The following is a 14,847-nucleotide window of genomic DNA, read 5'->3' on the forward strand; positions in this document are numbered from 1 at the left end:
TAAAAGCCAGAAGATTCTGGACTGATATTATACAGACCCTAAGAGAACACAAATGCCAAGCCAGAATATTATAGCAAGCAAAACTCTCAATGCTTATAGATGGAGAAACCAAGATATTCCATGAATATCCAAGAAACAAGCTGGAGTAGCCATTATAGTATCAAATAAAATCGACTTTCAACTAGAAGTTATCAAAAAAGATAAAAAAATACACTCCATACTCATCAAAGGAAAAACCTACAAAGATGAACTTTCAATTCTGAAATCTATGGTCTAAATGAAAGGGTACCCACATTCATAAAAGAAACTTTATTAAATCTCAAAGCACACATTGCACCTCACACAATAATAGTGGGAGATTTCAAAAACCCCACTCTCATCAATGGACAGATCATGGAAACAGGAACTAAACAGAGACACAGTGAAATTAACAGAAGCTATGAACCAAATGGATTTAACAGATATCTATAGAACATTTCATCATAACAAAAGAAGAGGATGGCCTTGTCAGGCATAGGTGGGAGAGGAGGTCTCGGTCCTGTGAAGGCTGAATGCCCCAGTGTTGGGGAATTGGAGGGTGGTGAGGTGAGAGATGGGTTGCAAGTCGATTTAATTTGATATTAGAATGGCCACTCCAGCTTGTTTCTTGGGACCATTTGCTTGGAAAATTGTTTCCATCCTTTTACTCTGAGGTAACGTCTGTCTCTGTCACTGAGGTGCATTTCCTGTATGCAGCAAAATTCTGGGTCCAGTTTAAATATCCAGTTTGTGAGTCTATGTCTTTTTATTTGGGAATTGAGTCAATTGATGTTAAGAGATATTAAGGAAAAATGATTGTTGTTTCCTGTTATTTTTGTTATTGGAGGTGGAATTATGTTTGTGTAGCTATATTTTTTTTGGTTTTGTTATATATTATTTGTGACTATTGTGAATGGTGTCATTTTCTGAATTTCTTTCTCAGCCTGTTTATCCTTTGAGTACAGGAAGGCAACTGATTAGCTGAGTTGATTTTATATTCAGCCACTTTGCTGAAGTTGTTTATCAGGGTTAGGAGTTCTCTGGTGGAAGTTTTGGAGTCATTTTGGTATACTTAAGTATACTACCATATCATCTGAAAATAGTGATATTTTGACTTTTTTCTTTCCTATTTGTATCCCTCTCACTTCTTTTTGTTGTTCAATTGCTCTGGCTAGGATCTTCAGTACTGTATTGAATGGGTAGTGAGAGAGTGGCCAGCCTTGTCTAGCACCTGGTTTTAGTGGGAATACTTCAAGTTTCTCTTCATTTAGTTTGATGTTAACTACTGGCTTGCTGTATATTGCTTTTACTATGTTTAGGTATGGGCCTTAAACTTCTGATCTTTCTAAGAATTTTACCATGAAGGGGTGTTGAATTTTGTCAAATGCTTTCTCAGCGTCTAGTGAGATGATCATGTGTTTTTTTTTTTCTGTGAGTTTGTTTATATAGTGGATTATGTTGATGGATTTGTACATTTTGAACCATCCCTGCATTCCTGGGATAAAGCCTACTTGATCATGATGAATAATTGTTTTGATGTGTTCTTGGATTCGGTTTGCAAGAATTATTTTGAAAATTTTTGCATTGATATTCATAAGAGAGATTGGTCTAGTTTTCTTTCTTTGTTATGTGTCTTTGTGTGGTTCAGTTATAAGCATAATTGTGGCTTTATAGAACGAATTTGGTAGTGTTCCTTATGTTTCTATTTTGCAGAATAGCTTGAAAAGAATTGGTATTAGGTCTTCCTTGAATGTCTGAAAGAATTCTGCACTAAAACCATCTGGTACTGGGCTTTTTTTTTTTGATGGGGAGACTTTTGATGACTGCTGCTATTTCTTTAGGGGTTTAGAACTGTTTAGATGCTTTATCTGCTCCTAATTTAACTATGGTACCTGATATCTTTCTAGAAAAGTTGCCATTTCATCTAGATTTACAAGTTTTGTTAATTATAGGCTTTTGTAGTAGGATCTGATGACGTTTTAAAAAATTTCCCCAGTTTGTGTTGTTATATCTCCCATTTCATTTCTGATTTTATTAATTTGGGTACTGTCTCTCTGCCCTCTGGTTAGTCTGGCTATTTTTCCCATCACATAATAATCAAAACATCAAATGCAATATTTGTCTTAAGTTTTGGGTTACAATATGGAGAATGTTTGTTTCTCAATGATCCAATTATCTGCAAACTTAATAATTTTATTTTGCTTAGCAGATGAATAGTACCCCATGGTATAAATGTACCATGTGATCTTTATCCACTCATCACCTGATGCACATTTAAGCTGTTTCTATATCATCGCTATTGTGAATACAGCATCAATGAATATGGGTAAGTCTCTATATTAGGAAATGATTCCTCAATCTATTCTCCTGTAGGTACTTGCAGAATTGAATCATTCCATTTAAACTTCTATAAAAACTGGTACAGCATAATATACTAATAAGTCTCCATGAGTTCTCAGAAAATAAATCATGATCTACCTTAAAAAATTAACCTTGAAAGAAACAAAGTGTCATGGAGGGAACACAGGCTTCAATTCACTGTCAGACTAAAAAGCACTTGTCCACACAAGGGAAAATACAAGATTCCAGATTGCATGGTGATGGTCTGTTTGGAAGCAATTGATGTCAGCCAGATTTTGCAAGATGAAAGCATATGGTGTAATGCACCCCCTAGATATTACCTAACATATCCCTTGTTCTACCCTGAAGAGCACCTTTCTACACCTGGTGCCAACACCACTTTACAACTTAAATCCTCCCTAAGGAAACATGGAAAAGTTCTTCTAACTTTTGCTCTACTACTCATTACAAAATAACAAACTCTTGGGCATCATCATTAATTAACAGAAAGTGAAAATGGTGATTTGCTCTTGGGATAAATAATTTTTCTTTCATTAAAAATATTCCAATATCCCCATAGAGTCATGTTCAATAACTGCACATGTGTCACAGGAATGGACTCTCTGAGGGGCATCAGGACCAGACACAGTCCCTTTATGAGCTCTGATATCTGGCCTCATTCAGTGATGTACATGGCACTTCATGGAAAACATGGGAGAGGGGGGCACTTCTTTGAATTTGTCTTAGGAAATGGATACACAGAGATGTTCTTCAAAGGGAGAGAAAGTCAGAGCTGTTTCTTCAGTAACTGTCAGGAATTGGCCTACACATCTATGAGCTACCCCATCTGCTGGGACTGAGCAGGTGAGGTATCTGAAAGTTTATATTTCTGCTTAAAGTTCTCTTCCTCCTACAATCCATGGTGTCTTTCAAAGTGAACATTAGTTATTAAAATGGTTTTGTCCTTTTCTCCATGGATGACCTAATTGTGTCAATGGTTTCATTGGTCTAAAGAAAATGTTTATTTCATGGCTCAGCACTTACTTCAAAATGTCCTTTAATGTGACATCTGTACATGAGATGACAGGTTTTTAGTTATTCGATAGAGACTTATTGTTCCTAAGAAAAAAAATATAATAATAAAGTGAATTGCAGAGGAAACATGGGCTTTATACAACCACAATTTAAACAATCTATGAATGCAAAGCATTTAATAGTAATGGTGGTAATGATTTTTATTGTGGTTTACGAAAGGAGGAAAAGACTCAGATCTGTGTCCAGCACCTCATATCTTAGAAAAACAAATTAAAACTCAGACAGTTACAAATCAACAGTATGCTAAGATCCCTCAAAATTTTTCCAAATGTAGATGATACATGTATAAATCAAGGTTCTTCTGTATGAACAGAAAACTAGCGCTTTTTAAAATAATATTTTGTATTCTATCATTATTATGAGTAGCATGAAAATATATCAACACTATATGGATTAATTTGGAGGACATATTTCATTCACTCTTTTTATAAAGATTTATTTATTTATTAATTTGTTTGTTTATTTATTTAATGTGCGTGACTACACTGTTGCTCAATTCAGACACACCAGGAAAAGAGAATCTGATCCCATTTCACATAGCTGTGACCCACCATGTAGTTGTGGGGAATTGAACTCAGGACCTCTGGAAAAGCAGTCAGTGCCCTTAACCACTAAGCCATATTACCAGTTCCTCATTCATATTCTTTTATAAAGCCTGGATATTAATATTGTGTTACAATTTTGAAGACTTTTTTTTAACTTATATTTTAGGTGCACTGTGGTTTTGTCTGCACTTATGAAAGTGAAGGTCAAAATACCCTGCGATTAGAGTTACACACAATTCTGAGGAGTCATAAGAGTGGTGGTATTGAACCTGCATCCTCTGGAAGAGCAAGATAGTACTCATAATTGCTGAGCCATCTTTCCATTACTTTATTATATTTTAAAGATATACTTACTTTATTTTATGCATATTACTGTTTTGCTTGTGTGTATGATAGGAAATACACTAATAAAGTGCCACAAAACTGAGTAGAGGTCATTAGAACCAGAATAATCTCTCCACGAAATAATTTGTATTTCTTAACACATTGTTATATCATGAGGAGTGAAGTTTAATTCTCATGAATCAAAAAATGCACTCCTGTCTGCAAACATTCCTGTATACATATGCAGAGCCCATGCTGTGTTAAAATGTGTGTCACAGTGTTGGACAAGAGAGGTAGAGTTGCATTACACACTCAATTCTACCAAGAGTGAAGGGAAAGCAAAATAAGTGTAAAGATGATATTCTGGATCCACGTCTATTTTCCAGAAAAAAAAAAAAAAAAAAAACTTCTGTAGTGTGACAAGTAAGTGCCAACTTTTTTCACAAAAAAGGTTCCAAATCAGTTGAAAATCTCAGATGATTGAGGAGATTCTTGAAGAAACACTGTTCCACCTGATCCTTACACCACTGTCCGGTGAAGCCATCTCCATGTTGTCTCAAAATAAAACCCTGAAAACCACAGAAGAAGTTGCTCTTCAGATCTTTTTGGTTTGCCAGGTCGGGGTTGGAACTGTAGGTAACATGCTTCTGTTTCTCCATAATTTCTCTCCAATTCTGACTGGCTCCCAACTGAGGCCCATATAAGTCATTCTAACCAACTTGGCTGTGGCCAATGCCTCCATTCTTCTTCGATGGCCATTTTCATTCAATATGATGGGTTTTGTACCAAGGAAGCCTGCAACTGACCTTAAATGTAAACTTGGATACTTCTTTCATGGTGTGGCTCGAGGCACAAACATGTGCTCTACCTGTGCTCTGAGCACCTACCAGTTTCTCACTCTTGTTTCTGGTAACTGGGCTAGGGTCATGGTCAGGGAAATATCCCCCAAGGTTCTAAGTTATTCTTGTTACAGTTGCTGGTTGTTCAGTGTCTTAAACTGTGCTTACATACCAATAAAGGTCAGTGGTCCACAGAGATCACATAATGACACTGATTCTAAAAATATGTGGGTCTGCTCCACCTCTGGGTTCAGTGTAGGCATTAGATTCTTGCAGTTTTCCCATGACATCATGTTCATTGGCATCATGGTCTGGACCAGTTTCTCCATGGTGATTCACCTAAACAGACACCACCAGAAAATGCACTACATACATAACACTAATCAGAACCACAGAGGCCATGCTGAGAGCAGAGCAGCCCACACCATACTGATGCTGGTGGTCACATTTGTGAGCTTATATATCCTAGATTGTATTTGTAATTTAGTTCATATTTCTTTTGTGGAGGCTCGTCTCTGGTTGAGGCATGTCAAAGAACTTTTGGCTCTAAGCTTCCCTACCCTTTCTCCCTTACTCTTTATCTTTAGGGATCCTAAAGGTCCTTGTTCTCTGCTCTTCATTGATGGTCTGGGTATTCAAGTGACTGGGGGAGCCATTACAGAGGAACAGTAAGGTCAAAACATGCCCAGTCCCTGAAAACTCTCATTGACATCAGAAGGAGTAAGACTGATCCTGCCTTGCTCTAGGACTGGATTTATCCAATCACATAACCATCACATCCCCCAACTCACCTTACCTTAAGGCATGTAGCCTACAGGCCAGGATTCAGGATAAACTCCATACCTCCTTATAAAAACATTTCCAGCTATCACCAGGAATTCCTCTTCAGGCAAATGAAGCATCTCAACCACCTCAGCCTCTGCCAATGATGTACACCAACCCTGAAAACCTTTACACACTCCCCAGTGGTTATATGGACCATGCCACCCTCAATAAAGATGTCTGTTTTCCTGAAAACTTTCTCAAGAGATGGCTGTTTCTCCTGAACTCACACTGGCTGAGATTCTGCTAACATGCCTGCACAAATAAGTATGTTTATCAGTTGTATAAAAGAGGGCTACTTATCTCTTTGAGATTTTTTTTCTATCCAGCCACATTGCTGAAGTTGTTTATTATCTGTAGAAGTTCTCTGGTATTATTTCTGTGGTCATTCATATATATATATATATATATATATATATATATATAAATACTATCATATCATCTGTAAATAATGATATTTGATTACTTCCTTTCCTATTTGTAGCCTATTGGTTTTTTTGTTCTCTTATAGCTCTAGCTAGAACTTCAACTAGTATATTGAATAGAAAGGGTAAGAGTGGGCAGACTTCTCTTTTCTCTTATTTTAGTGTATTGCTTTAATTTTCTTCCCATTCACTTTAAAGTTAACTATTGGCTTGCAGTATACTACCTTTGTTATATTTTTGTATGTGCCTTTTATTCCTGGACTCTCTAAAACTTTTAACTTAAAGGTCTGTTCAATTTTTTTCAAAGACTTTCTCAGCATCTAATTATATGATATTGTAATTTTTTCTTTCGGTTTGTTTATATCATAGATAATATTGATGGATTTTTATATATTGAGCTATCCTTGCATCTCCAAGATGAAGCATACTTGATCATGATGAATGATGACTTTTATGAGTTCTTGGACTTGATTTGTGAGTATTTTATTGGGTGTTTTTGCATCACTGTTCAAAAGAGACATTGGTCTAAAGTTCTATTTCTTTGTTGAGTCTTTGTGTGGTTTAGATATCAGGGTGACTGTGGCCTTGTAGAATGAGTTTCACAAAATTTCCTCTGTTTCTATTTTGTGGGATAGTTTGAGTATTTTCATTAGCTCTTATTAGAAAGTTTGATATAGTTCTTCCTAAAACCATCTGGCTCTGAGTTTTTATTTTGTTGGGAGAATTTTAATAATTGCTTCTATTTCTTTAAGGGTTATAGGAATTTTTAGTTCATTTGCCTGATCTTCATTCATCTTTGATAAGTGGAGTCTATCAGGACTACCATCCATTTCAGTTAGATTTCCTAATTTTTTTGGAGTACAGGCTTTTGAAGTAAGACCAAAAGATACTTTGGATTTTCTCAGTGTCTGTTGTTAAGATTCCCTTTTTCTTTTCTTTTCTTTCCTTTCCTTTCCTTTCCTTTCCTTTCCTTTCCTTTCCTTTCCTTTCCTTTCCTTTCCTTTCCTTTCCTTTCCTTTTCTTTTCTCTTCTTTTTTGATTTTATTTGAATATTGAATATTGAACATTGTCTTTTTGCCTTTTACTTCTTTTGGCTTTTACTTAGCTTGTCTATCTTGTTGAATTGCTCAAAGAAAACCAAAGCTCTTGGTTTTGTAATTATCTCAGCCGTTCTTTTTGTTTCAAAGTCAATGATGTGAACAGTGATCTTGTTTTTTTCCTGACATCTTCTGCTCACAGGTGTGTTTCTATCTTTTTTCCTAGTATGAGATCTCTCCATTTTCTTTATGACGGTGCTTAGTGCTATGAAATTCATTGTTAGCTTTGTTAGCACTGCTTTTATTGTGTCAACTTTGGTATGTTGTGCCTTCATTTTTATTGAATTCTAGAAAAGTTTTACTTTCTTTCTTCTTTCTTATTTGACCCAGTGTCCTGTGAATAGACAATTGTTTGGTTTCTATTAGTTTACAAGCTTTCTGTTGTTTCTGCTGTGGTTGAAGTCCAAGTTTAATCCATGGGGATTGGATAGGATGCATATTGTTATTTCAAAATTTTTTTATCCCTTGAGAATTTCATTGTGACTCAGTACATGGACAATTTTGGGGAAAGTTATGAAAGGTGCAGAAAAAGTTACATTATTTTGTGTTTGGGTGAAATGTTCTGTAGGTATCTGTTAGGTCCATTTGAATCATAATCTCTCTTAATTTCATTATTTTTATTCAGTTTCTTTCTTGATGCCCTGTCTATTTGTGAGATTGGGGTGTTGATGTCTCCCACTATTAATGTGTGAAACTCCATGTGCTACTGAAGCTTTATTAGTGTGTCTTTTTCCCTTACATTTGTGGCATAGATTGTGATAGCAACTTTGTAGAGTTTTCTTTTGAGGAGTATGAAGTGGCATTTCCATCTCTTCAGCTTACTTTAGGTTGAAGGTCAATTTGGTTAGATATAAGAATGACTAGGCTACTTAATCTTGTTACTTGGGTCAATTTACTTGTGAAATCTCTTTCCAGACATTTACTCTGAGGTGGTATCTGGCTTTGTTGCTGAAGTGTGTTTCTTGTATGTAGCAGAATGATGGATCCTGTTTATACATCCATCTGTTAGCCCATAACTTTTTATTGGGGACTTTAGTCATTTGATGTTGATAGATTTAGTGTCCAATGATTTTTAATTTCTGTTTTATGATGTCAGAGGTGGTAGTGTGTCATTTATAATACCAAACACTGATAACAGTTTAGTAACACCACCGAATGCTCTACTCAGTAAATATGGGTTGAACATCTGTCTTTATGTACCACACATGGTGAATCACTGCTATAATCCCACTGGGTAAGCTGAGGAGGAAGATTGCTATATATTCTTAGGTAGCTCTGACTCTATGGAGTGAGCTTCAGTACAAATTGTTATACAGAGATTTTGTCTCAAGCCTCTCCTCTAACCTCAGACAAAGAATATTCATAATCATCTTAGAAAGTCAATGTCTTACTTTGGATATATGAGAGGTTTCCAGTCTAGAGAGGAAATATGGTCAAAGGGTTCTACATTCCTCATAACCTCTATGCACCATAATTTGAGCTCTATAATCAAAACCAGTCTTGTTATTATTTCAAAGGTTTCTACATATGGTATCTTTTAGAGGTAAGGCTAATAGCTCAACTGTATTAGCATATCATTATATTTTGGAAGACCTAAGTTATATTGTATAAAATGCACATGTACATTTCTCATAGAACAATGTGTAATATCTAAATTACAATGTGTAATATCTAACTAAAGAGACCATGTTTTTGCCTCTTCTTTGCTCCACTTCTGTTTTCCCTAAATCCCGGATTGTTAGCCAAGAAAAAATGTTGTTCAATGCATTAGTTCTCATACATACTAATAAATTTTACTTGAATCAGCCTAAGAAATTTTTTCAGATGAATGGTTATTCTTAAAGGTTTGTAGGTTAATAGGCAGCTTGCAGAATGGGAAAAGATTTGCACAAACTCCACATCCATCTGAGGGTCCATATCCAAAATATGGAAAGAAATCAAGAAACTAGATATTTTAAAACCAAATAATCCAATTTAAAATGGGGTACAGATCTAAAAAGAGAATTCTCAATAGAGGAATCTCAAATGGCTGAGACAAACTTTAGAAATGTTCACTATCCTTAGCCATCAAGGAAATACAAATAAAAATTACTTAAATTTAATTTTGAACCTCAAAATGACTAAAATCAATTTCAAAAGTGGTATTTCATCCTGGAAAGGATATAGAGCAAGAATACTCCTCTACTGATGGTGGGAGTACAAACTTGTACAGCCATAATAGAAATTAATATGGTGGGTCTACAGAAAATGGGGAATTAATCTACCTCAAAACCCAGCTCCTGGGAAAATACCCAAGATAAACTATGTTAACAGTTTATTCATACTAGACAGGAGCTGGAAAAAACAGATTTTAATCAACTGGAGGATAAAATAAATGAGGTACATTGATACAATGGAGAATCACTCAAATGTTTAAAAAAGGACATAAGAGTTACAGGCAAATTGATAAAACTAAAAAAAAGGTCATTCTGTATAAGGCTACCCCAACTCAGAAAAATAAATGTGGTATGTATTATTGTATAAGTGGATATTAGCTCTTAAACAAAGTATAATCACAGTAGAGTTCAAAGACTTAAAGAGGCTAAGAAAAGGGCCTTAATGAAGTGCATGGATCTTTCTGGAAAGGGGAAATATAATGCATGTTGCAGGTGAACTATAAGCAGTTCGGGGGGGTGAACATGAGAAATCATATGAGGAATCATATCGGGGAAACATGACTGGAAAGGAAGGGAGAGAGAGAGAGGGAGAGAGGGAGAGAGAGAGGAAGGAAGAAAGGGAGGGAGGGAGGGGGAGAGAGAGACAGAAAGAATAAAATATCAGAGAGAAATGGATGGAAGTGGGGGCACTTGGAAAGTGATGTAGAAACCTAGTACAATGGAAAGTTCCTGGAATCTATGAGAGTGACTCTAATGAGGATTTAGGTAATACACGGCCCGGAGTATGTTTTCAACATCTTCTGTAACCAGACAAGGCTTCTAGTGGTAGAATTGGGGCACCAGTCCAGCCACAAAACCTTCCTCCTACACCCTGTCCTGTCTTCAAGTTTTACTGCAAAAAAAGGTGACTCAGAGCTTCTGGATGTGAGCAACCAATGACTGATGTATCTTGGGGCCCATACCACAAAAAGGAGCCCGTGTCTGACACTGCCTAGATGCCCAGAAGTTGGAAGCTGGGTAGCCTGGAGATCTACACACTACTGGCAAAAAAACCATTCTAATGAAAACATTACTAATAATATTCTGTCTGCAGACAGTATTTTTCCAATATCTACTGGTAGCAGAGAAAGAGGCACAAAGCCAAATATCAGTTGGAGTTTGGGGAACCCTGAGGAAGAGAGGGAGGAAGAACAAGAGTGGTCAAGGACACCAATAGAACATGTAATACAAAATCAACTGAGCAAGGCTTATAGGGTTTTACAGAGTGAAGTGACAATCATGGAGCCTACATGAGTCTGACCTAGGTCTTCTACATATATGTTTAGCTTGGGATTTTTGTGGAACTCCTAACATAAAAAGTGGGGCTGTCTCTGACCCTTTAGCCTACTTTGTCTCCTTCTGGACAACCTCTTCCATCCTTGATATTTATAAGTTGTGAAAATGTTCAGTAGCTAAGATCAATTTCTATTCATGTACAAGAAACAAATTCTATTTCCAGCATCCACTTGGCAGCAAACAGCTATCTACAACTACAGATTCAGAGGGCCTGATTCTCTTTTATGGCTTCCATGGGCATTGCACATATGTGGTACACTGACACACAGCGTATTGCACATACACATAAAATAAAAATAAATAGAACTTGTTTTGGATCTGGCACTTGAGATTTTACTTTTAGTATTTGAAATGCAAAGCAAAGCTCCTTGTTTTATATTTTACCTATTTGTTTTTTCTCAATTCTCCTGCCATTTTCCATGACTTTAATTTCCATTGCTTTAAATCTTCAGTCTTTTCAATATTAAAAATTTAAGGTAATGGGGTTAAAACATGTGAAAATAGTATTTATTTTTCAATTGTAATATGGGCTCAAAAGACTTATGTTTTAACTAGAATACTGTTGAACCTTACATAGAGTACTTAATATTGATTGATAGGTCCCACTATTGTGTTAGCTTAGTAGCTGACACCATGAACATACAAACAATGGTAGAATCCAGGCCTTATATGATAATAGGTAGCACACATACTCAGCCTCTTTCTCTCTTGACAACATAGAAAATTTCTACTTGAAAACAATATTCCTCAAACAAAGGAGGTTTGGCAACTCAACCACCCTGGTTAAAGTTCATTTCTCCACTACATACATGTCAATGACTTGTGACTTCTACAGTGAAAACTAATATTACATTTAGAAAAAATAACTATTTCTATCTATGGTGGTTTTGATATGCTGGTCCTAGAGAGTGGCACTACTAGAAGCTGTGGCCCTATTGGGGGTACTCGTGGGCTTGTTGAAAAAAGTGTGTCATGGACACTGAAATCCTCCTTCTAACCACATGGGAGCCAGTCTTCTCCTACCAGCCTTCAGATGAAGAGGTAGAACTCTCAGCTCTTACTGCACCATGTCTTCTTGGAAGCTGCCATGCTCCTGCCTTGATGATACTGGACTCAGCCTCTAAAACTGTAATAAGACCCAATTAAATGTTGTGCTTATAAAAGTTGTCTTTGTCATAGTGTCTGCTCACAACAGTAAAACTTTAACTAAAGCACCATCAGAATGAGTTAATCTTTGTTGTTTTTCACAAATCTTTCTTATTTACTTGTTCTCATAGTTGAAACAAGCTTGTCATTGGCTCCATACCTAAATGTTACACATAATACTGAATCCAAATACATAAAGATTCCAAAATTACACATAAACTCCAAAGTTGGAATATTTAAAATGACCTCATATTCTGTAATGCTATGTCAAGTTCCCCCCCCTTTTTACATTGCTTTAGAATTGTAAATGTTCAGGTGTCATCCTCTCTTCTTTTTTTTTTCCTTTTTTTCTTTTTTTTCTTTAAATTATCAAATCATAATTTTTACTTTTTAACACAGGGGTTATAAACACAAAAAAGCAGGATGTAGGGAAGGGGATGACACAGGAGCATAGATGTTCAGGGGGAGTACAGATATCTTTCAGAACAGGGTATCAGCTGGGTAAAGGTTCAGGGGACAGGTCACTATGACTCTGCCTATGATTCACTTGTCCTTATCTAAGTTGGTATTATCTGCCAAGGCTGCCTATTTACAAGGTCTATGACTACTCAGTCTGGTAAATTTTTACAAAATCTTCTTTTTTTTTTTTTTTTTTTTTTTTCCATAGCTTATAGCCATCTGCTTCAGTGTTTTTCCACAGAGACCCCAGACTTTGTGTTAGCAGGCATGTATGTCAGGCCTATTACTGATTTTAGGCTTATGGTTGATTTTAGGGCTTCAGTGTATAAGCAGGGCTGTCCCTGACATCTCCTCCCTTCTCCAAGTATAGAAGGGCTGTGGTGATTCTAATCTTGCCAAGGTGGGGATAGAGGCCTGACCTCCAGTAATCAAAGGGGATCTTGTAATGGCTTCAGTCCTCCTGTCGTTGTCCAGTGAGGCATGAGGGCCATACCCATCCCAATGTCTTTTTTCCTGGAGAGGGGATACTTTTGACATCAACCCCTATGCTGTCAGTCTTGTCCCTCAGGGAACCCAGAAACATACTTTTAACTTTTATTTATATTCCCTTACAGTGCTTAGCCTCGAAGTCTAAGCAAGAATTCAGATCACCAGTCAGAGAAGGTTCTGTGTAGGAAGCCGCTGTTAGCGGTGGTATAATTCGCCATTCCAAGATGGCGTGGACATCGTGTCCTTCCCACTAGTAAACAATGGACTGCGCAGGTGCAAAGGCAGAAAGCCCGCCAAAGTCACTGGCCAATCCCGAGGCGTAATATTGGGTGATGAGTGAACAGCCAATCAGAAGTGAACACGTCACTCTAGGGTGTATTTAAGCTGTGCCTCTTTCTGTCTTTGCCCCTTCTGAGTTCTTCACTTCTGCTGATACAAGATTAAACCCTTGCTGTGGTAACTACCCGAATTCCGTCTCTCGTGTCTCTCTTCCGCGGGCGAAAGGGGACATGGGAGGTACTCGGAACAGTTCTGGGTGGCCCCTCTCTGCTTGGTCTAGGGGCAGAAGTCCCCTCTTTTAGGTTGGGTGGAGATGGGATTTGGGAACACCCTGGATAGAGTAACAACCTCATCTTGAGTCTCATGATCCTCCATAGCCAACTTATGATCATGTATCTGAATAGATTTTGCTATCAGATTATCTATCTGTTGTTTCACAAAGTTAGTCAGTCTATTTAAGGCCCAGGGACCAAAAGAAATAAGCAAAAATAACCCAATTAATGGTCCCAAGATGGAAGGAAGTAGAGTTGACAACCATGGAGAGGTTGAAAACCAATTCTTGTACCAGCTCTCATCTTTCTCTTTCTCTCTCTGTCTTTTTTCAAGACCTTCTCTGACCTTTTTCATGCTCTCTTTAATCATCCCTGTTTTGTCTATATAAAAGCAACATTCTTCTTTAAGTGCTGTACACAGTTTAGAGCTGTACACAGTCTTTTCTGTTGTAAAAGAGTAAATCAAGTTCGATAAAGTCGTTTGCAATTTTTGGAGATCACTTCAGACAGTGAAACAAAAGATTTCTTCAGATTAGTGATATCAATCTCTAGCTGTTTGATGTCTTTGTCAAAGGCCCATTGAAGGTCTGAGTAGTATAAGTCTGGAGGCCAGCATCAGGATTAAACAGCAGACATCATGGGTGATTCATTTTTACCTAGAAAGGAAAAAGAAGTGAATTCTCAGGGAGATTTCTCTTCCCTAGATGTCAATTGTTATTCATCTTATTTATAATTGGGCCTGGTTTTGTGGGGGCATCTATTTATTTCATTAATCTTTTTGGTGGCCATTTAGCTGTGCCTTCTGTGGTATCAAACAGGCATATCAATCCTCAGCCCCATATGAGAACTGGGCCCTGACCATTCCATTTAAGGGTAAGAGGGTCCTTCCACATAGCTGTGGCATAGTTTTTATTGGTCTCAGCAATGACAGAGGTAGTCAGCGGCAGATTTGCCATGAGCTTTCAGTTTTAGAAAGTTAAAACTGAACAAGGCATGATGGAGAGTATTTTTGGGAGACTCATTTTGGGGGTACAATTTCCCCTCTTTTGTTTTTAAAGCCAATTTTTCAGAGTTATGTAAAATCAGGGCAGAAGTGCCAACAGCCACTCCTTCCACCCTCAGAGAGGTCACCTCAGAGAGTCATGAAGACACTATTTAAAGAAATATAAATGTTTATTAATAATCTCTTTTATCAAAGGACTATTA

The 14,847-nt window shown here is 37.0% G+C and overlaps 1 pseudogene across 1 annotated transcript; it reads left to right on the top strand.

The window, feature by feature from the left end:
* The first annotated feature begins 2,998 nt into the window (after window positions 1-2,998).
* Window positions 2,999-9,446, top strand: LOC143438002 (vomeronasal type-1 receptor 4-like; annotated as a pseudogene). Its single transcript, XR_013107110.1, has 2 exons — window positions 2,999-3,222; window positions 4,165-9,446. The product of XR_013107110.1 is annotated as a vomeronasal type-1 receptor 4-like (transcript).
* The last annotated feature ends 5,401 nt before the right edge of the window (window positions 9,447-14,847 follow it).

This window comes from Arvicanthis niloticus, chromosome 24 (assembly GCF_011762505.2).
Source record: "Arvicanthis niloticus isolate mArvNil1 chromosome 24, mArvNil1.pat.X, whole genome shotgun sequence".
Lineage (NCBI taxonomy): Eukaryota > Metazoa > Chordata > Mammalia > Rodentia > Muridae > Arvicanthis > Arvicanthis niloticus.